We start from the raw sequence: 20,542 nt of genomic DNA on the forward strand, positions 1-20,542 counted from the left end.
TCCGATTTGGTGGCCCGGGTCACTCTGGGTCCGATTTGGTGGCCCGGGTCACTCTGGGTCCGATTTGGTGGCCCGGGTCACTCTGGGTCCGATTTGGTGGCCCGGGTCACTCTGGGTCCGATTTGGTGGCCCGGGTCACTCTGGGTCCGATTTGGTGGCCCGGGTCACTCTGGGTCCGATTTGGTGGGCCGGGTCACTCTGGGTCCGACTTGGTGGGCCAGGCCACTCTGGGTCCGATTTGGTGGCCCGGGTCACTCTGGGTCCGATTTGGTGGCCCGGGTGACTCTGGGTCCGATTTGGTGGCCTGGGTCACTCTGGGTCCGATTTGGTGGCCCGGGCCACTCTGGGTCCGATTTGGTGGCCCGGGTCACTCTGGGTCCGATTTGGTGGCCCGGGTCACTCTGGGTCCGATTTGGTGGCCCGGGTCACTCTGGGTCCGATTTGGTGGCCCGGGTTACTCTGGGTCCCATTTGGTGGGCCGGGTCACTCCGGGTCCGATTTGGTGGGCCAGGCCACTCCGGGTCCGATTTGGTGGCCCGGGTCACTCCGGGTCCGATTTGGTGGCCCGGGTCACTCCGGGTTTGATTTGGTGGCCCGGGTCACTCCGGGTTTGATTTGGTGGCCCGGGTCACTCCGGGTCCGATTTGGTGGGCCGGGTCACTCCGGGTCCGATTTGGTGGCCCGGGTCACTCCGGGTCCGATTTGGTGGCCCGGGTCACTCTGGGTCCGATTTGGTGGCCCGGGTCACTCTGGGTCCGATTTGGTGGCCCGGGTCACTCTGGGTCCGATTTGGTGGGCCGGGTCACTCTGGGTCCGATTTGGTGGGCCGGGTCACTCTGGGTCCGATTTGGTGGGCCGGGTCACTCTGGGTCCGATTTGGTGGGCCGGGTCACTCTGGGTCCGATTTGGTGGGCCGGGTCACTCTGGGTCCGATTTGGTGGGCCGGGTCACTCTGGGTCCGATTTGGTGGGCCGGGTCACTCTGGGTCCCATTTGGTGGGCCGGGTCACTCTGGGTCCGATTTGGTGGGCCGGGTCACTCTGGGTCCGATTTGGTGGGCCGGGTCACTCTGGGTCCGATTTGGTGGGCCGGGTCACTCTGGGTCCGATTTGGTGGGCCGGGTCACTCTGGGTCTGATTTGGTGGGCCGGGTCACTCTGGGTCCGATTTGGTGGGCCGGGTCACTCTGGGTCCGATTTGGTGGGCCGGGTCACTCTGGGTCCGATTTGGTGGGCCGGGTCACTCTGGGTCCGATTTGGTGGGCCGGGTCACTCTGACTGACAGCAGGATAAGGGAATGGCTGATAACAGAGAATAGACTGACAGCAGGACAAGGGAATGGCTGATAACAGAGAGAATAGACTGACAGCAGGACAGGGGAATTGCTGATAACAGAGAGAAATAGACTGACAGCAGGACGGGGAATGGCTGATAACAGAGAGAATAGACTGACAGCAGGACAGGGGAATGGCTAATAACAGAGAGAATAGACTGACAGCAGGACAGGGGAATGGCTGATAACAGAGAGAATAGACTGACAGCAGGACGGGGAATGGCTGATAACAGAGAGAAATAGACTGACAGCAGTACGGGGAATGGCTGATAACAGAGAGAAATAGACTGACAGCAGTACGGGGAATGGCTGATAACAGAGAGAAATAGATGGGTATTTCCTGAAGGAACTACAGATAGTGCTTTGGAATGGTTCCCGGGTTGCCCCAGCAAGACTTTCACACTTAGGTGCCCCTCAGGCGCTGGTTTGGTAGTTGTAGCCACTCTGGGTCCGATTTTGTGGGTGGGGCCCCTTAGGGGCCGATTTGGTGGGCGCTGTATACTGCGGGGCTCTGCGCTGTATGCTGCGGGGCTCTGCGCTGTATACTGCGCGGCTCTGCGCTGTATGCTGCGCGGCTCTGCGCTGTATACTGTGGGGCTCTGCGCTGTATGCTGCGCGGCTCCGCGCTGTATGCTGCCTGGCTCTGCGCTGTATAATGCGCGGCTCTGCGCTGTGTACTGTAATAATAATAAGACTACAGATAGTGCTTTGAAATTGTGCTGTACTGTCACTTTAAGAGCTGATATTATCTGGCAAAACTGTGCTGGGGTCATGTAGAGTTCGCAGGCGTTGGCATAGTAACTGGGCCTGACTGCACATATCAATGAGCTAATCAGCCAGGTGGCAGGTACATTTCAAATTGCCTCAGAAACCCGGCCATTATAACCTATGGGAAAATTTCCCTATTGAAAAGCATTACAATGAGGGGAAAAAACATTTTCAAACGCAAATTGCGCCAAAACTACAAATCCGATTGACACAAAAAATACTTAGCACACCTCTTGGGGACGCTGGCTTCGAAATGACACCTCACTGGAGTCTGTGAGTGAAGCGGTTCGGGCCGCATTACGTGCGGACTGAATAATAATAATAACTAGATGGGTATTTCCTGAAGGAACTACAGATAGTGCTTTGGAATGGTGCCCGGGCTGCCCCTGCAAGACTTTCACACTTGGGTGCCCCTCAGGCGGTCCGATTTGGTGGGTTGGGTCAATCTGGGTCTGATTTTGTGGGCGGGGTAAATCTAGGTCCGATTCGGTGGGCGGGGTCACTTTTGGTCCGATTCTGTGGGCGCGGCCACTCTGGGTCCGATTCGGTGGGCGGAGCCACTCTGGGTCCGATTTGGTGGGCGGGGCACCTTAGGGACCAATTTGGTGGGTGGGGTCACTCGGTCCGATTTGGTGGGCTGGGCACCTCAGGGTCTGATTTGGTGGGCTGGGCACCTCAGGGTCCGATTTGGTGGGTGGGGTCACTCTGGGTCCGATTTGGTGGGCGGGGTCACTCTGGGTCCGATTTGGTGGAAGGGGTCACTCTGGGTCCGATTTGGTGGAAGGGGTCACTCTGGGTCTGATTTGGTGGAAGGGGTCACTCTGGGTCCGATTTGGTGGGCGGAGCCACTCTGGGTCCGATTTGGTGGGCGGGGTCACTCTGGGTCCGATTTGGTGGGCGGGGTCACTCTGGGTCCGATTTGGTGGGCCGGGCCCCTCGGGGTCCGATTTGGTGGGCCGGGCCCCTCGGGTTCCGAATTGGTGAGCGGGGTAATCTACTATATAATTGTCTAAGGGCACTTCCGTCTTTCTGTCTCACAACACCGCTACGTCATCATCTCGTGAGACCGCAATGCACTCTTGGGACCGGAGCGCGCAACAAGCATCGGGTACCGGCCACTCCAGGTGCAACAAGCATCGTGTACCGGCCGCTCTAGGAGGTGCAACAACCATCAGATACCGGCCGCTCCAGGAGGTGAGTATGTAACTTTTTAATTTTAATTCTTTTTTTTTTTTTTAACAGGGATATGCAGTATACTATGTGACTGGACAATATACTACGTGACTGGGCAGTATAACTAAGTGGCTCTGCGCTGTATACTGCGCGGCTCTGCGCTGTGTACTGCGCGGCTCTGCACTGTGTACTGCGCGGCTCTGCGCTGTGTACTGCACGGCTCTGCGCGGTATACTGCACGGCTCTGCGCTTTATACTGTGCGGCTCTGCGCTCTGTACTGCACGGCTCTGCGCTGTCTACTGCGCGGCTCTGCGCTGTGTACTGCTCGGCTCTGCGCTGTGTACTGCGCGGCTCTCCGCTTTATACTGCGCGGCTCTGCGCTTTATACTGCGCGGCTTTGCGCTGTGTACTGCATGGCTCTGCGCTGTGTACTGCGCGGCTCTGCGCTGTGTACTGCACGGCTCTGCGCTGTGTACTGCCCGGCTCTGCGCTTTATACTGCACGGCTCTGCGCTGTGTACTGCACGGCTCTGCGCTGTGTACTGCGCGGCTCTGCGCTGTGTACTGCACGGCTCTGCGCTTTATACTGCGCGGCTCTGCGCTGTGTACTGCACGGCTCTGCGCTGTGTACTGCGCGGCTCTGCGCTGTGTACTGCGCGGCTCTGCGCTTTATACTGCGCGGCTCTGCGCTTTATACTGCGCGGCTCTGCGCTGTGTACTGCGCGGCTCTGCGCTGTGTACTGCGCGGCTCTGCGCTGTGTACTGCACGGCTCTGCGCTTTATACTGCGCGGTTCTGCGCTGTGTACTGCACGGCTCTGCGCTGTGTACTGCGCGGCTCTGCGCTGTGTACTGCACGGCTCTGCGCTTTAAACTGCGCGGCTCTGCGCTGTGTACTGCACGGCTCTGCGCTGTGTACTGCGCGGCTCTGCGCTGTGTACTGCGCGGCTCTGCGCTTTATACTGCGCGGCTCTGCGCTGTGTACTGCGCGGCTCTGCGCTGTGTACTGCGCGGCTCTGCGCTGTGTACTGCACGGCTCTGCGCTTTATACTGCGCGGCTCTGCGCTGTGTACTGCACGGCTCTGCGCTGTGTACTGCGCGGCTCTGCGCTGTGTACTGCACGGCTCTGCGCTTTATACTGCGCGGCTCTGCGCTGTGTACTGCACGGCTCTGCGCTGTGTACTGCGCGGCTCTGCGCTGTGTACTGCGCGGCTCTGCGCTTTATACTGCGCGGCTCTGCGCTGTGTACTGCGCGGCTCTGCGCTGTGTACTGCGCGGCTCTGCTCTGTGTACTGCACGGCTCTGCGCTTTATACTGCGCGGCTCTGCGCTGTGTACTGCGCGGCTCTGCGCTGTGTACTGCGCGGCTCTGCGCTGTGTACTGCGCGGCTCTGCGCTGTGTACTGCGCGGCTCTGCGCTGTGTACTGCGCGGCTCTGCGCTGTGTACTGCGCGGCTCTGCGCTGTGTACTGCACGGCTCTGCACTGTATACTGCGTGGCTGTGCAATATACTACGTGGACATGCATATTCTAGAATACCCGATGAGTTAGAATCGGGCCACAGTCTAATAATCATAAGACTACGGATAGTGGTTTGGAATTGTGCTGTACTGTCACTTTAAGAGCTGATATTATCTGACAAAACTTGTGACCTGGTGAGCTGATGTAGATTTCATAGGAGTTGGCATAGTAACTGTGTCTGACTGCGCATATCAATGAGCTAATCAGCCAGGTGGCAGTTATTTTTAGAAATTGCCTCAGAAACCAGCCCATTATAAACGTATAGGAAAATTTCTCCATTGAAACGCATTGAAAGACTTTTTTCAAACACAAATTGCGCAAAAACTACAAATCCGATCGACACGAAAAATACTTAGCACACCTCTCAGGAACGCTGGCTTCGAAATGACACCTCACTGGAGTCTGTGAGTTTAGCGGTTCGGGCCGCATTACGTGCGGACTGAATAATAAGAATAAGAAGAAGTTTACCACGGTGGAATAACAGTATAGTGCTTTGTTCCAAAGCACTATAATAACTAGATGGGTATTTCCTGAAGGAACTACAGATAGTGCTTTGGAATGGTGCCCGGGCTGCCCCTGCAAGACTTTCACACTTGAGTGCCCCTCAGGCACTGGCTTGGTAGTTGTAGCCCCTAAAGGGGTGAGGCCACTCTGGGTCCGATTTGGTGGGCGGGGTCACTCTGGGACCAATTTGGTGGGCGGGGTTACTCTGGGACCGATTTGGCGGGCGGCGCCACTCTGGGTCCGATTTGGCGGGCGGTGCCACTCTGGGTCCGATTTGGCGGGCGGCGCCACTCTGGGTCCGATTTGGTGGGCGGCGCCACTCTGGGTCCGATTTGGTGGGCGGAGCCACTCTGGGTCCGATTTGGCGGCCCGGGTCACTCTGGGTCCGATTTGGCGGCCCGGGTCACTCTGGGTCCGATTTGGCGGCCCGGGTCACTCTGGGTCCGATTTGGTGGGCCGAGTCACTCTGGATCCGATTTGGTGGGCCGGGTCATTCTAGGTCCGATTTGGTGGGCCGGGTCACTCTGGGTCCGATTTGGTGGGCCGGGTCACTCTGGGTCCCATTTGGTGGCCCGGGCCACTCTGGGTCCCATTTGGTGGCCCGGGCCACTCTGGGTCCCATTTGGTGGCCCGGGCCACTCTGGGTCCCATTTGGTGGCCCGGGCCACTCTGGGTCCCATTTGGTGGCCCGGGTCACTCTGGGTCCCATTTGGTGGCCCGGGTCACTCTGGGTCCCATTTGGTGGCCCGGGTCACTCTGGGTCCCATTTGGTGGCCCGGGTCACTCTGGGTCCGATTTGGTGGCCCGGGTCACTCTGGGTCCGATTTGGTGGCCCGGGTCACTCTGGGTCCGATTTGGTGGCCCGGGTCTCTCTGGGTCCGATTTGGTGGCCCGGGTCACTATGGGTCCGATTTGGTGGCCCGGGTCACTCTGGGTCCGATTTGGTGGCCCGGGTCACTCTGGGTCCGATTTGGTGGCCCGGGTCACTCTGGGTCCGATTTGGTGGCCCGGGTCACTCTGGGTCCGATTTGGTGGGCCGGGTCACTCTGGGTCCGATTTGGTGGCCCGGGTCACTCTGGGTCCGATTTGGTGGCCCGGGTCACTCTGGGTCCGATTTGGTGGCCCGGGTCACTCTGGGTCCGATTTGGTGGCCCGGGTCACTCTGGGTCCGATTTGGTGGCCCGGGTCACTCTGGGTCCGATTTGGTGGCCCGGGCCACTCTGGGTCCCATTTGGTGGCCCGGGTCACTCTGGGTCCCATTTGGTGGCCCGGGTCACTCTGGGTCCCATTTGGTGGCCCGGGTCACTCTGGGTTTGATTTGGTGGCCCGGGTCACTCTGGGTCCCATTTGGTGGCCCGGGTCACTCTAGGTCCGATTTGGTGGCCCGGGTCACTCTGGGTCCGATTTGGTGGCCCGGGTCACTCTGGGTCCGATTTGGTGGCCCGGGTCACTCTGGGTCTGATTTGGTGGCCCGGGTCACTCTGGGTCCGATTTGGTGGCCCGGGTCACTCTGGGTTCGATTTGGTGGCCCGGGTCACTCTGGGTCCGATTTGGTGGCCCGGGTCACTCTGGGTCCGATTTGGTGGCCCGGGTCACTCTGGGTCCGATTTGGTGGCCCGGGTCACTCTGGGTCCGATTTGGTGGGCCGGGTCATTCTGGGTCCGATTTGGTGGCCCGGGTCACTCTGGGTCCGATTTGGTGGCCCGGGTCACTCTGGGTCCGATTTGGTGGCCCGGGTCACTCTGGGTCCGATTTGGTGGCCCGGGTCACTCTGGGTCCGATTTGGTGGCCCGGGTCACTCTGGGTCCGATTTGGTGGGCCGGGTCACTCTGGGTCCGATTTGGTGGGCCGGGTCACTCTGGGTCCGATTTGGTGGGCCGGGTCACTCTGGGTCCGATTTGGTGGGCCGGGTCACTCTGGGTCCGATTTGGTGGGCCGGATCACTCTGGGTCCGGTTTGGTGGGCCGGGTCACTCTGGGTCCGATTTGGTGGGCCGGGTCACTCTGGGTCCGATTTGGTGGGCCGGGTCACTCTGGGTCCGATTTGGTGGGCCGGGTCACTCTGGGTCCGATTTGGGGGGCCGGATCACTCTGGGTCCGATTTGGTGGGCCGGGTCACTCTGGGTCCGATTTGGTGGGCCAGGTCACTCTGACTGACAGCAGGATAAGGGAATGGCTGATAACAGAGAATAGACTGACAGCAGGACAAGGGAATGGCTGATAACAGAGAGAATAGACTGACAGCAGGACAGGGGAATTGCTGATAACAGAGAGAAATAGACTGACAGCAGGACAGGGAATGGCTGATAACAGAGAGAATAGACTGACAGCAGGACAGGGGAATGGCTGATAACAGAGAGAATAGACTGACAGCAGGACAGGGGAATGGCTGATAACAGAGAGAATAGGCTGACAGCAGGACAGGGGAATGGCTGATAACAGAGAGAATAGACTGACAGCAGGACAGGGGAATGGCTGATAACAGAGAGAAATAGACTGACAGCAGTACGGGGAATGGCTGATAACAGAGAGAAATAGATGGGTATTTCCTGAAGGAACTACAGATAGTGCTTTGGAATGGTGCCCGGGTTGCCCCAGCAAGACTTTCACACTTGGGTGCCCCTCAGGCACTGGTTTGGTAGTTGTAGCCACTCTGGGTCTGTTTTGGTGGGTGGGGCCCCTCAGGGGCCGATTTGGTGGGCGCTGTATACTGCGGGGCTCTGCGCTGTATACTGCGGGGCTCTGTGCTGTATACTGCGGGGCTCTGCGCTGTATGCTGCGGGGCTCTGCGCTGTATACTGCGCGGCTCTGCGCTGTATGCTGCGGGGCTCTGCGCTGTATGCTGCGCGGCTCTGCGCTGTATACTGTGGTGCTCTGCGCTGTATGCTGCGGGGCTCTGCGCTGTATGCTGCGGGGCTCTGCGCTGTATGCTGCGTGGCTCTGCGCTGTATAATGCGCGGCTCTGCGCTGTATACTGCGCGGCTCTGCGCTGTATGCTGCGCGGCTCTGCGCTGTATAATGTGGGGCTCCGCGCTGTATGCTGCGCGGCTCCGCGCTGTATGCTGCGTGGCTCTGCGCTGTGTACTGTAATAATAATAAGACTACAGATAGTGCTTTGAAATTGTGCTGTATTGTCACTTTAAGAGCTGATATTATCTGGCAAAACTGTGCTGGGGTCATGTACAGTTCGCAGGCGTTGGCATAGTAACTGGGCCTGACTGCACATATCAATGAGCTAATCAGCCAGGTGGCAGGTACATTTCAAATTGCCTCAGAAACCCGGCCATTATAACCTATGGGAAAATTTCCCTATTGAAATGCATTACAATGAGGGGAAAAAACATTTTCAAACGCAAATTGCGCCAAAACTACAAATCCGATCGACACGAAAAATACTTAGCACACCTCTTGGGGACGCTGGCTTCGAAATGACACCTCACTGGAGTCTGTGAGTGAAGCGGTTCAGGCCGCATTACGTGCGGACTGAATAATAATAATAACTAGATGGGTATTTCCTGAAGGAACTACAGATAGTGCTTTGGAATGGTGCCCGGGCTGCCCCTGCAAGACTTTCACACTTGGGTGCCCCTCAGGCGGTCCGATTTGGTGGGTTGGGTCAATCTGGGTCTGATTTTGTGGGCGGGGTAAATCTAGGTCCGATTCGGTGGGCGGGGTCACTTTTGGTCCGATTCTGTGGGCGCGGCCACTCTGGGTCCGATTCGGTGGGCGGAGCCACTCTGGGTCCGATTTGGTGGGCGGGGCACCTTAGGGACCAATTTGGTGGGTGGGGTCACTCGGTCCGATTTGGTGGGCTGGGCACCTCAGGGTCTGATTTGGTGGGCTGGGCACCTCAGGGTCCGATTTGGTGGGTGGGGTCACTCTGGGTCCGATTTGGTGGGCGGGGTCACTCTGGGTCCGATTTGGTGGACGGGGTCACTCTGGGTCTGATTTGGTGGAAGGGGTCACTCTGGGTCTGATTTGGTGGAAGGGGTCACTCTGGGTCCGATTTGGTGGGCGGGGTAACTCTGGGTCCGATTTAGTGGGCGGGGTCACTCTGGGTCCGATTTGGTGGGCCGGGCCCCTCGGGGTCCGATTTGGTGGGCCGGGCCCCTCGGGTTCCGAATTGGTGAGCGGGGTAATCTACTATATAATTGTCTAAGGGCACTTCCGTCTTTCTGTCTCACAACACCGCTACGTCATCATCTCGTGAGACCGCAATGCACTCTTGGGACCGGAGCGCGCAACAAGCATCGGGTACCGGCCACTCCAGGTGCAACAAGCATCGTGTACCGGCCGCTCTAGGAGGTGCAACAACCATCAGATACCGGCCGCTCCAGGAGGTGAGTATGTAACTTTTTTATTTTAATTCTTTTTTTTTTTTTTAACAGGGATATGCAGTATACTATGTGACTGGACAATTTACTACGTGACTGGGCAGTATAACTACGTGGCTCTGCGCTGTATACTGCGTGGCTCTGCGCTGTATACTGCGTGGCTCTGCGCTGTATACTACGCGGCTCTGCGCTGTATACTACGCGGCTCTGCGCTGTATACTGCGCGTTCTGCGCTGTATACTGCGCGGCTCTGCGCTGTATACTGCGCTGCTCTGCGCTTTGTACTGTGCGGCTCTGCGCTATATACTGCGTGGCTCTTCGCTGTATACTACGCGGCTCTGCGCTGTGTACTGCGCGGCTCTGCGCTGTGTAATGCGCGTGTCCGTGCTGTGTACTGCGCGTGTCTGCGCTGTATACTGCGCGGCTCTGTGCTGTGTACTGCACGGCTCTGCACTGTGTACTGCGCGGCTCTGTGCGGTATACTGCGCGGCTCTGCTCTTTATACTGTGCGGCTCTGCGCTCTGTACTGCGCGGCTCTGCGCTGTGTACTGCCCGGCTCTGCGCTGTGTACTGCGCGGCTCTGCGCTGTGTACTGCGCGGCTCTGCGCGGTATAATGCGCGGCTCTGCGCTGTGTACTGCACGGCTCTGCGCTTTATACTGCGCGGCTCTGCGCTGTGTACTGCGCGGCTCTGCGCTGTGTACTGCGCGGCTCTGCGCTGTGTACTGCGCGGCTCTGCGCTGTGTACTGCGTGGCTCTGCGCTTTGCCCTGTGCCGCTCTGCGCTGTGTACTGCGCGGCTCTGCGCTGTGTACTGCGCGGCTCTGCACTGTGTACTGCGCGGCTCTGCGCGGTATACTGCGCGGCTCTGCTCTTTATACTGTGCGGCTCTGCGCTGTGTACTGTGCGGCTCTGCGCTGTGTACTGCGCGGCTCTGCGCTGTGTACTGCGCGGCTCTGCGCTTTGCACTGCGCTGCTCTGCGCTGTGTACTGCGCGGCTCTGCGCTGTATACTGCGCGGCTCTGCGCTTTGCACTGCGCCGCTCTGCGCTGTGTACTGCGCGGCTCTGCGCTGTGTACTGCATGGCTCTGCGCTGTGTACTGCGCGGCTCTGCGCTGTGTACTGCGCGGCTCTGCGCTGTGTACTGCGTGGCTCTGCGCTTTGCCCTGTGCCGCTCTGCGCTGTGTACTGCGCGGCTCTGCGCTGTGTACTGCGCGGCTCTGCACTGTGTACTGCGCGGCTCTGCGCGGTATACTGCGCGGCTCTGCTCTTTATACTGTGCGGCTCTGCGCTGTGTACTGTGCGGCTCTGCGCTGTGTACTGCGCGGCTCTGCGCTGTGTACTGCGCGGCTCTGCGCTTTGCACTGCGCCGCTCTGCGCTGTGTACTGCGCGGCTCTGCGCTGTATACTGCGCGGCTCTGCGCTTTGCACTGCGCCGCTCTGCGCTGTGTACTGCGCGGCTCTGCGCTGTGTACTGCATGGCTCTGCGCTGTGTACTGCGCGGCTCTGCACTGTGTACTGCGCGGCTCTGCGCGGTATACTGCGCGGCTCTGCTCTTTATACTGTGCGGCTCTGCGCTCTGTACTGCGCGGCTCTGCGCTGTGTACTGCCCGGCTCTGCGCTGTGTACTGCGCGGCTCTGCGCTGTGTACTGCGCGGCTCTGCGCGGTATACTGCGCGGCTCTGCGCGGTGTACTGCACGGCTCTGCGCTTTATACTGCGCGGCTCTGCGCTGTGTACTGCGCGGCTCTGCGCTGTGTACTGCGCGGCTCTGCGCTGTGTACTGCGTGGCTCTGCGCTGTGTACTGCGTGGCTCTGCGCTGTGTACTGCGCGGCTCTGCGCTGTGTACTGCGCGGCTCTGCGCTTTGCACTGCGCCGCTCTGCGCTGTGTACTGCGCGGCTCTGCGCTGTGTACTGCGCGGCTCTGCGCTGTGTACTGTGCGGCTCTGCACTGTGTACTGCGCGGCTCTGCTCTTTATACTGTGCGGCTCTGCGCTGTGTACTGCGCGGCTCTGTGCTGTGTACTGCGCGGCTCTGCGCTGTGTACTGCGCGGCTCTGCGCTGTGTACTGCGCGGCTCTGCGCTTTATACTGCGCGGCTCTGCGCTGTGTACTGCGCGGCTCTGCGCTGTGTACTGCGCGGCTCTGCGCTGTGTACTGCGCGGCTCTGCGCTTTGCACTGCGCCGCTCTGCGCTGTGTACTGCGCGGCTCTGCGCTGTGTACTGCGCGGCTCTGCGCTGTGTACTGCGCGGCTCTGCACTGTGTACTGCGCGGCTCTGCGCGGTATACTGCGCGGCTCTGCTCTTTATACTGTGCGGCTCTGCGCTGTGTACTGCGCGGCTCTGCGCTGTGTACTGCGCGGCTCTGCGCGGTATACTGCGCGGCTCTGCGCTGTGTACTGTGCGGCTCTGCGCTGTGTACTGTGCGGCTCTGCGCTTTATACTGCGCGGCTCTGCGCTGTGTACTGCGCGGCTCTGCGCTGTGTACTGCGCGGCTCCGCGCTGTGTACTGCGTGGCTGTGCAATATACTACGTGGACATGCATATTCTAGAATACCCGATGAGTTAGAATCGGGCCACAGTCTAATAATCATAAGACTACGGATAGTGTTTTGTAATTGTGCTGTACTGTCACTTTAAGAGCTGATATTATCTGACAAAACTTGTGACCTGGTGAGCTGATATAGAGTTCATAGGCGTTGGCATAGTAACTGGGTCTCACTGCGCATATCAATGAGGTAATCAGCCAGGTGGCAGTTATTTTTAGAAATTGCCTCAGAAATCAGGCCCATTATAAACGTATTGGAAAATTTCTCTGTTGAAATGCATTGAAACACTTTTTTCAAACACAAATTGCGCAAAAACTACAAATCCGATCGGCACGAAAAATACTTAGCACACCTCTCAGGAACGCTGGCTTCGAAATGACACCTCACTGGAGTCTGTGAGTGAAGCGGTTCGGGCCGCATTACGTGCGGACTGAATAATAATAATAATAACTAGATGGGTATTTCCTGAAGGAACTACAGATAGTGCTTTGGAATGGTGCCCGGGCTGCCCCTGCAAGACTTTGACACTTGGGTGCCCCTCAGGCGGTCCGATTTGGTGGGTTGGGTCAATCTGGGTCTGATTTTGTGGGCGGGGTAAATCTAGGTCCGATTCGGTGGGCGGGGTCACTTTTGGTCCGATTCTGTGGGCGCGGCCACTCTGGGTCCGATTCGGTGGGCGGAGCCACTCTGGGTCCGATTTGGTGGGCGGGGCACCTTAGGGACCAATTTGGTGGGTGGGGTCACTCGGTCCGATTTGGTGGGCTGGGCACCTCAGGGTCTGATTTGGTGGGCTGGGCACCTCAGGGTCCGATTTGGTGGGTGGGGTCACTCTGGGTCCGATTTGGTGGGCGGGGTCACTCTGGGCCTGATTTGGTGGAAGGGGTCACTCTGGGTCCGATTTGGTGGAAGGGGTCACTCTGGGTCTGATTTGGTGGAAGGGGTCACTCTGGGTCCGATTTGGTGGGCGGAGCCACTCTGGGTCCGATTTGGTGGGCGGGGTCACTCTGGGACTGATTTAGGGGGCGGGGTCACTCTGGGTCTGATTTGGTGAGCCGGGCCCCTCGGGGTCCGATTTGGTGAGCGGGGTAATCTACTATATAATTGTCTAAGGGCACTTCCGTCTTTCTGTCTCACAACACCGCTACGTCATCATCTCGTGAGACCGCAATGCACTCTTGGGACCGGAGCGCGCAACAAGCATCGGGTACCGGCCACTCCAGGTGCAACAAGCATCGTGTACCGGCCGCTCTAGGAGGTGCAACAACCATCAGATACCGGCCGCTCCAGGAGGTGAGTATGTAACTTTTTTATTTTAATTCTTTTTTTTTTTTAACAGGGATATGCAGTATACTATGTGACTGGACAATATACTACGTGACTGGGCAGTATAACTACGTGGCTCTGTGCTGTATACTGCGTGGCTCTGCGCTGTATACTGCGTGGCTCTGCGCTGTATACTACGCGGCTCTGCGCTGTATACTACGCGGCTCTGCGCTGTATACTACGCGGCTCTGCGCTGTATACTGCGTGGCTCTGCGCTGTGTACTGCGCGGCTCTGCGCTGTGTACTGCACGGCTCTGCGCTGTGTACTGCGCGGCTCTGCACTGTGTACTGCGCGTTCTGCGCTGTATACTGCGCGGCTCTGCGCTGTATACTGCGCGGCTCTGCGCTTTGTACTGCGCGGCTCTGCGCTGTATACTGCGGGGCTCTGCACTGTATACTGCGCGGCTCTGCGCTGCATACTGCGTGGCTCTACGCTGTGTACTGCGCGGCTCTGCGCTGTTTACTGCGGGGCTCTGCACAGTATACTACGCGGCTCTGCGCTGTATACTGCGCGGCTCTGCGCTGCATACTGCGTGGCTCTACGCTGTGTACTGCGCGGCTCTGCGCTGTATACTGCGCGGCTCTGCGCTGTATACTGGGTGGCTCTGCGCTGTGTACTGCGCGGCTCTGTGCTGTGTACTGCGCGGCTCTGCACTGTGTACTGCGCGGCTCTGCGCTGTGTACTGCGCGGCTCTGCGCTGTGTACTGCGCGGCTCTGCGCTTTATACTGCGCGGCTCTGCGCTCTGTACTGCGCGGCTCTGCGCTGTGTACTGCGCGGCTCTCCGCTGTGTACTGCGCGGCTCTGCGCTGTGTACTGCGTGGCTCTGCGCTGTGTACTGCGCGGCTCTGCGCTGTGTACTGCTCGGCTCTGCGCTGTGTACTGCGCGGCTCTCCGCTGTGTACTGCGCGGCTCTGCGCTGTGTACTGCGCGGCTCTGTGCTGTGTACTGCGCGGCTCTGCGCTGTGTACTGCTCGGCTCTGCGCTGTGTACTGCGTGGCTCTCCACTTTATACTGCGCGGCTCTGCGCTGTGTACTGCGCGGCTCTGCGCTGTGTACTGCGCGGCTCTGCGCTGTGTACTGCACGGCTCTGCGCTGTGTACTGCGCGGCTCTGCGCTGTGTATTGCGCAGCTCTGCGCTGTGTACTGCTCGGCTCTGCACTGTGTACTGTTGTGAATTTGGATTCTGGGCTCCCCCGGTGGCTACTGGTGGAATTGAACTGGTGTCTTCATCTTCTCTGTTCACCTGTTCCCATCAAGATGTGGGAGTCGCTATATAACCTTGCTGCTCTGTTAGTTGCTTGCCGGTCAACAATGTTATCAGAAGCCTCTCTGTGCTTGTTCCTGCTCCTAGACAACTACTAGATAAGTTGGACTCTTGTCCATGTTTGTTTTTGCATTTTGTTCCAGTTCACAGCTGTAGTTTCGTTACTGTGTCTGGAAAGCTCTTGTGAACGGGAATTGCCACTCTGGTGTTATGAGTTAATGCCAGAGTTTTAAAGTAATTTCTGGATGGTGTTTTTTGATAGGGTTTTCAGCTGACCATGAAAGTGTCCTTTCTGTCTTCTGCTATGTAGTAAGTGGACCTCAAATTTGCTAAACCTATTTTCATACTACGTTTGTTATTTCATCTCAACTCACCGCCAATACATGTGGGGGGCCTCTGTCTCCTTTCGGGGTATTTCTCTAGAGGTGAGCTAGGACTAATATTTTCCTCTGCTAGATTTATTTAGTCCTCCGGCTGGGCTGGGCATCTAGAATCAACGTAGGCATGCTACCCGGCCACTGCTAGTTGTGCGTTAGGTTTAGTTCATGGTCAGCTCAGTTCCCATCTTCCAAGAGCTAGTTCCTATATATGCTTATGCTATGTTCTCTTGCCATTGAGATCATGACAGTTTGACCGGCCAGCAAAGTGTTAATTGTTTGGGCTGAAGCAGGAGAAAAAGAAGTGTTGAAGGGAAATTTTTTTTTTTTTCCCCTCAGAGTTTTGCTGCCTAGCCCTTAATTGCTGTCTAGCTGCTTCTTACCTCCTCTTAACCCTTGAATGGCTCTGTGTCCACCTGTTTGTAATGGATCTTCAGAGTGTAACTGCAGGTTTGAATAATCTCGCCACGAAGGTACAAAATTTGCAAGATTTTGTTTGTCATGCACCTGTATCTGAGCCGAGAATTCCTTTGCCGGAATTTTTCTCGGGGAATAGATCCGGGTTTCAGAATTTTCGAAATAATTGCAAATTATTTTTGTCTCTGAAATCTCGCTCTGCCGGAGACCCTGCACAGCAGGTCAGGATTGTGATTTCCTTGCTCCGGGGCGACCCTCAAGACTGGGCTTTTTCATTGACACCAGGAGATCCTGCGTTGCTCAATGTGGATGCGTATTTTCTGGCCTTGGGGTTGCTTTATGACGAACCTCATTTGGAGCTTCAGGCAGAAAAAACTTTGATGTCCCTATCTCAGGGGCAAGATGAAGCGGAAATTTACTGCCAAAGATTCCGTAAATGGTCTGTGCTTACTCAGTGGAATGAGTGCGCCCTGGCGGCGACTTTCAGAGAGGGTCTCTCTGATGCCATTAAGGATGTTATGGTGGGGTTCCCTGTGCCTGCGGGTCTGAATGAGTCCATGACAATGGCTATTCAGATCGATAGGCGTTTGCGGGAGCGCAAACCAGTGCACCATCTGGCGGTGTCCACTGAGAAGTCGCCAGAGAGTATGCAGTGTGATAGAATTCTGTCCCGAAGCGAGCGGCAGAATTTTAGACGGAAAAATGGGTTGTGTTTCTATTGTGGTGATTCTACTCATGTTATATCAGCATGCTCTAAGCGCACTAAAAAGCTTGGTAAATCTGTTTCCATTTGCACCTTACCGTCTAAATTTATTCTATCTGTGACCCTGATTTGCTCTTTGTCATCTATTACCACGGACGCCTATGTCGACTCTGGCGCCGCTTTGAGTCTTATGGATTGGTCCTTTGCCAAACGCTGTGGGTATGATTTAGAGCCTTTGGAGACTCCTATTCCTCTGAAGGGGATTGACTCCACCCCATTGGCTAATAATAAACCACAATACTGGACACAAGTAACTATGCGTATTAATCCGGATCACCAGGAGATTATTCGCTTTCTGGTGCTGTATAATCTACATGATGATTTGGTGCTAGGATTGCCTTGGCTGCAATCTCACAACCCAGTCCTCGACTGGAGAGCTATGTCTGTGTTGAGCTGGGGATGTAAGGGGGCTCATGGGGATGTACCTGTGGTTTCCATTTCATCATCCATTCCCTCTGAAATTCCTGAGTTCCTGTCTGACTATCGTGACGTCTTTGAAGAATCCAAGCTTGGTTCGTTACCTCCGCACCGAGAGTGCGATTGTGCCATAGATTTAATCCCGGGTAGTAAATACCCAAAGGGTCGTTTATTTAATCTGTCTGTGCCTGAACATGCTGCTATGCGAGAATATATAAAGGAGTCCTTGGAAAAGGGACATATTCGTCCATCGTCATCTCCCTTAGGAGCCGGTTTTTTCTTTGTGTCAAAAAAAGACGGCTCTTTGAGACCATGTATTGATTATCGGCTTTTGAATAAAATCACTGTTAAATATCAGTACCCATTGCCGTTGCTGACTGATTTGTTTGCTCGCATAAAGGGGGCCAAGTGGTTCTCTAAGATTGACCTTCGTGGGGCGTATAATTTGGTGCGAATCAGGCAGGGGGATGAGTGGAAAACCGCATTTAATACGCCCGAGGGCCACTTTGAGTATTTAGTGATGCCTTTTGGTCTTTCTAATGCTCCGTCAGTTTTCCAGTCCTTTATGCATGATATTTTTCGCGATTATTTGGATAAATTTATGATTGTGTATCTGGATGATATTCTGATTTTTTCGGATGACTGGGACTCTCATGTCCAGCAAGTCAGGAGGGTTTTTCAGGTTTTGCGGTCTAATTCTCTGTGTGTGAAGGGTTCTAAGTGTGTTTTTGGGGTACAGAGGATTTCCTTTTTGGGATATATTTTTTCCCCCTCTTCCATTGAAATGGATCCTGTCAAGGTTCAAGCTATTTGTGATTGGACGCAGCCCTCTTCTCTTAAGAGTCTTCAGAAATTTTTGGGCTTTGCTAACTTTTATCGTCGATTTATTGCTGGTTTTTCGGATATTGCTAAGCCATTGACCGATTTGACTAAGAAGGGTGCTGATGTTGCTGATTGGTCCCCTGATGCTGTGGAGGCCTTTCGGGAGCTTAAGCGCCGTTTTTCCTCTGCCCCTGTGTTGCGTCAGCCTGATGTTGCTCTACCTTTTCAGGTTGAGGTCGACGCTTCTGAGATCGGAGCTGGGGCAGTGTTGTCGCAGAAAAGTTCTGACTGCTCCGTGATGAGGCCTTGTGCCTTCTTTTCCCGTAAATTTTCGCCCGCTGAGCGGAATTATGATGTTGGGAATCGGGAGCTTTTGGCCATGAAGTGGGCTTTTGAGGAGTGGCGCCATTGGCTTGAGGGGGCCAGACATCAGGTGGTGGTATTGACTGACCACAAAAATTTGATTTATCTTGAGACCGCCAGGCGCCTGAATCCTAGACAGGCGCGCTGGTCATTATTTTTCTCTCAGTTTAATTTTGTGGTGTCATACCTACCGGGTTCTAAGAATGTTAAGGCGGATGCCCTTTCTAGGAGTTTTGAGCCTGACTCGCCTGGTAACTCTGAGCCCACAGGTATCCTTAAGGATGGAGTGGTATTGTCAGCCGTTTCTCCAGACCTGCGGCGGGCCTTGCAGGAGTTTCAGGCGGAGAGACCTGATCGTTGCCCACCTGATAAACTGTTTGTTCCTGATGATTGGACCAGTAGAGTCATCTCTGAGGTTCATTCTTCTGCGTTGGCAGGTCATCCTGGCATTTTTGGTACCAGGGATTTGGTGGCAAGGTCCTTCTGGTGGCCTTCCCTGTCACGAGATGTGCGAGGCTTTGTGCAGTCTTGTGACGTTTGTGCTCGGGCCAAGCCTTGTTGTTCTCGGGCTAGTGGATTATTGTTGCCCTTGCCTATTCCTAAGAGGCCTTGGACGCACATCTCGATGGATTTTATTTCAGATCTGCCTGTTTCTCAGAAGATGTCTGTCATCTGGGTGGTGTGTGACCGTTTTTCTAAGATGGTCCATTTGGTTCCTCTGCCCAAGTTACCTTCTTCTTCCGAGTTGGTTCCTCTGTTTTTTCAAAATGTTGTTCGTTTGCATGGTATTCCTGAGAATATCGTTTCTGACAGAGGGACCCAATTCGTGTCTAGATTTTGGCGGGCATTCTGTGCTAGGATGGGCATAGATTTATCTTTTTCGTCCGCTTTCCATCCTCAGACGAATGGCCAGACCGAGCGGATTAATCAGACCCTGGAGACATATCTGAGGTGTTTTGTGTCTGCTGACCAGGATGATTGGGTTGCTTTTTTGCCATTGGCGGAGTTCGCTCTCAATAATCGGGCCAGCTCTGCCACTTTGGTGTCCCCGTTTTTCTGTAATTCGGGGTTTCATCCTCGATTTTCCTCTGGTCAGGTGGAATCTTCGGATTGTCCTGGAGTGGATGCTGTGGTGGAGAGATTGCATCAGATCTGGGGGCAGGTGGTGGACAATTTGAGGTTGTTCCAGGAGAAGACTCAGCTTTTTGCCAACCGCCACCGTCGTGTTGGTCCTCGGCTTTCTGTTGGGGATTTGGTGTGGTTGTCTTCTCGTTTTGTCCCTATGAGGGTCTCTTCTCCTAAGTTTAAGCCTCGGTTTATCGGCCCGTATAAGATATTGGAGATTCTTAACCCTGTTTCCTTCCGTTTGGACCTCCCTGCATCCTTTTCTATTCATAACGTTTTTCATCGGTCATTATTGCGCAGGTATGAGGTACCGGTTGTGCCTTCCGTTGAGCCTCCTGCTCCGGTGTTGGTTGAGGGTGAGTTGGAGTACGTTGTGGAGAAAATCTTGGACTCTCGTGTTTCCAGACGGAGACTCCAGTATCTGGTCAAGTGGAAGGGATACGGCCAGGAGGATAATTCTTGGGTGAATGCATCTGATGTTCATGCCTCCGATCTGGTTCGTGCCTTTCATAGGGCCCATCCTGATCGCCCTGGTGGTTCTGGTGAGGGTTCGGTGCCCCCTCCTTGAGGGGGGGGTACTGTTGTGAATTTGGATTCTGGGCTCCCCCGGTGGCTACTGGTGGAATTGAACTGGTGTCTTCATCTTCTCTGTTCACCTGTTCCCATCAAGATGTGGGAGTCGCTATATAACCTTGCTGCTCTGTTAGTTGCTTGCCGGTCAACAATGTTATCAGAAGCCTCTCTGTGCTTGTTCCTGCTCCTAGACAACTACTAGATAAGTTGGACTCTTGTCCATGTTTGTTTTTGCATTTTGTTCCAGTTCACAGCTGTAGTTTCGTTACTGTGTCTGGAAAGCTCTTGTGAACGGGAATTGCCACTCTGGTGTTATGAGTTAATGCCAGAGTTTTAAAGTAATTTCTGGATGGTGTTTTTTGATAGGGTTTTCAGCTGACCATGAAAGTGTCCTTTCTGTCTTCTGCTATGTAGTAAGTGGACCTCAAATTTGCTAAACCTATTTTCATACTACGTTTGTTATTTCATCTCAACTCACCGCCAATACATGTGGGGGGCCTCTGTCTCCTTTCGGGGTATTTCTCTAGAGGTGAGCTAGGACTAATATTTTCCTCTGCTAGATTTATTTAGTCCTCCGGCTGGGCTGGGCATCTAGAATCAACGTAGGCATGCTACCCGGCCACTGCTAGTTGTGCGTTAGGTTTAGTTCATGGTCAGCTCAGTTCCCATCTTCCAAGAGCTAGTTCCTATATATGCTTATGCTATGTTCTCTTGCCATTGAGATCATGACAGTGTACTGCGCGGCTCTCCGCTTTATACTGCGTGGCTCTGCGCTGTGTACTGCGCGGCTCTGCGCTGTGTACTGCGTGGCTCTGTGCTGTGTACTGCGCGGTTCTGCGCTGTGTACTGCTCGGCTCTGCGCTGTGTACTACGCGGCTCTGTGCTGTGTACTGCGCGGCTCTGCGCTGTGTACTGCGCGGCTCT

This window comes from Ranitomeya variabilis, chromosome 2 (genome assembly GCF_051348905.1).
Source record: "Ranitomeya variabilis isolate aRanVar5 chromosome 2, aRanVar5.hap1, whole genome shotgun sequence".
Classification (NCBI taxonomy): Eukaryota; Metazoa; Chordata; class Amphibia; order Anura; family Dendrobatidae; genus Ranitomeya; species Ranitomeya variabilis.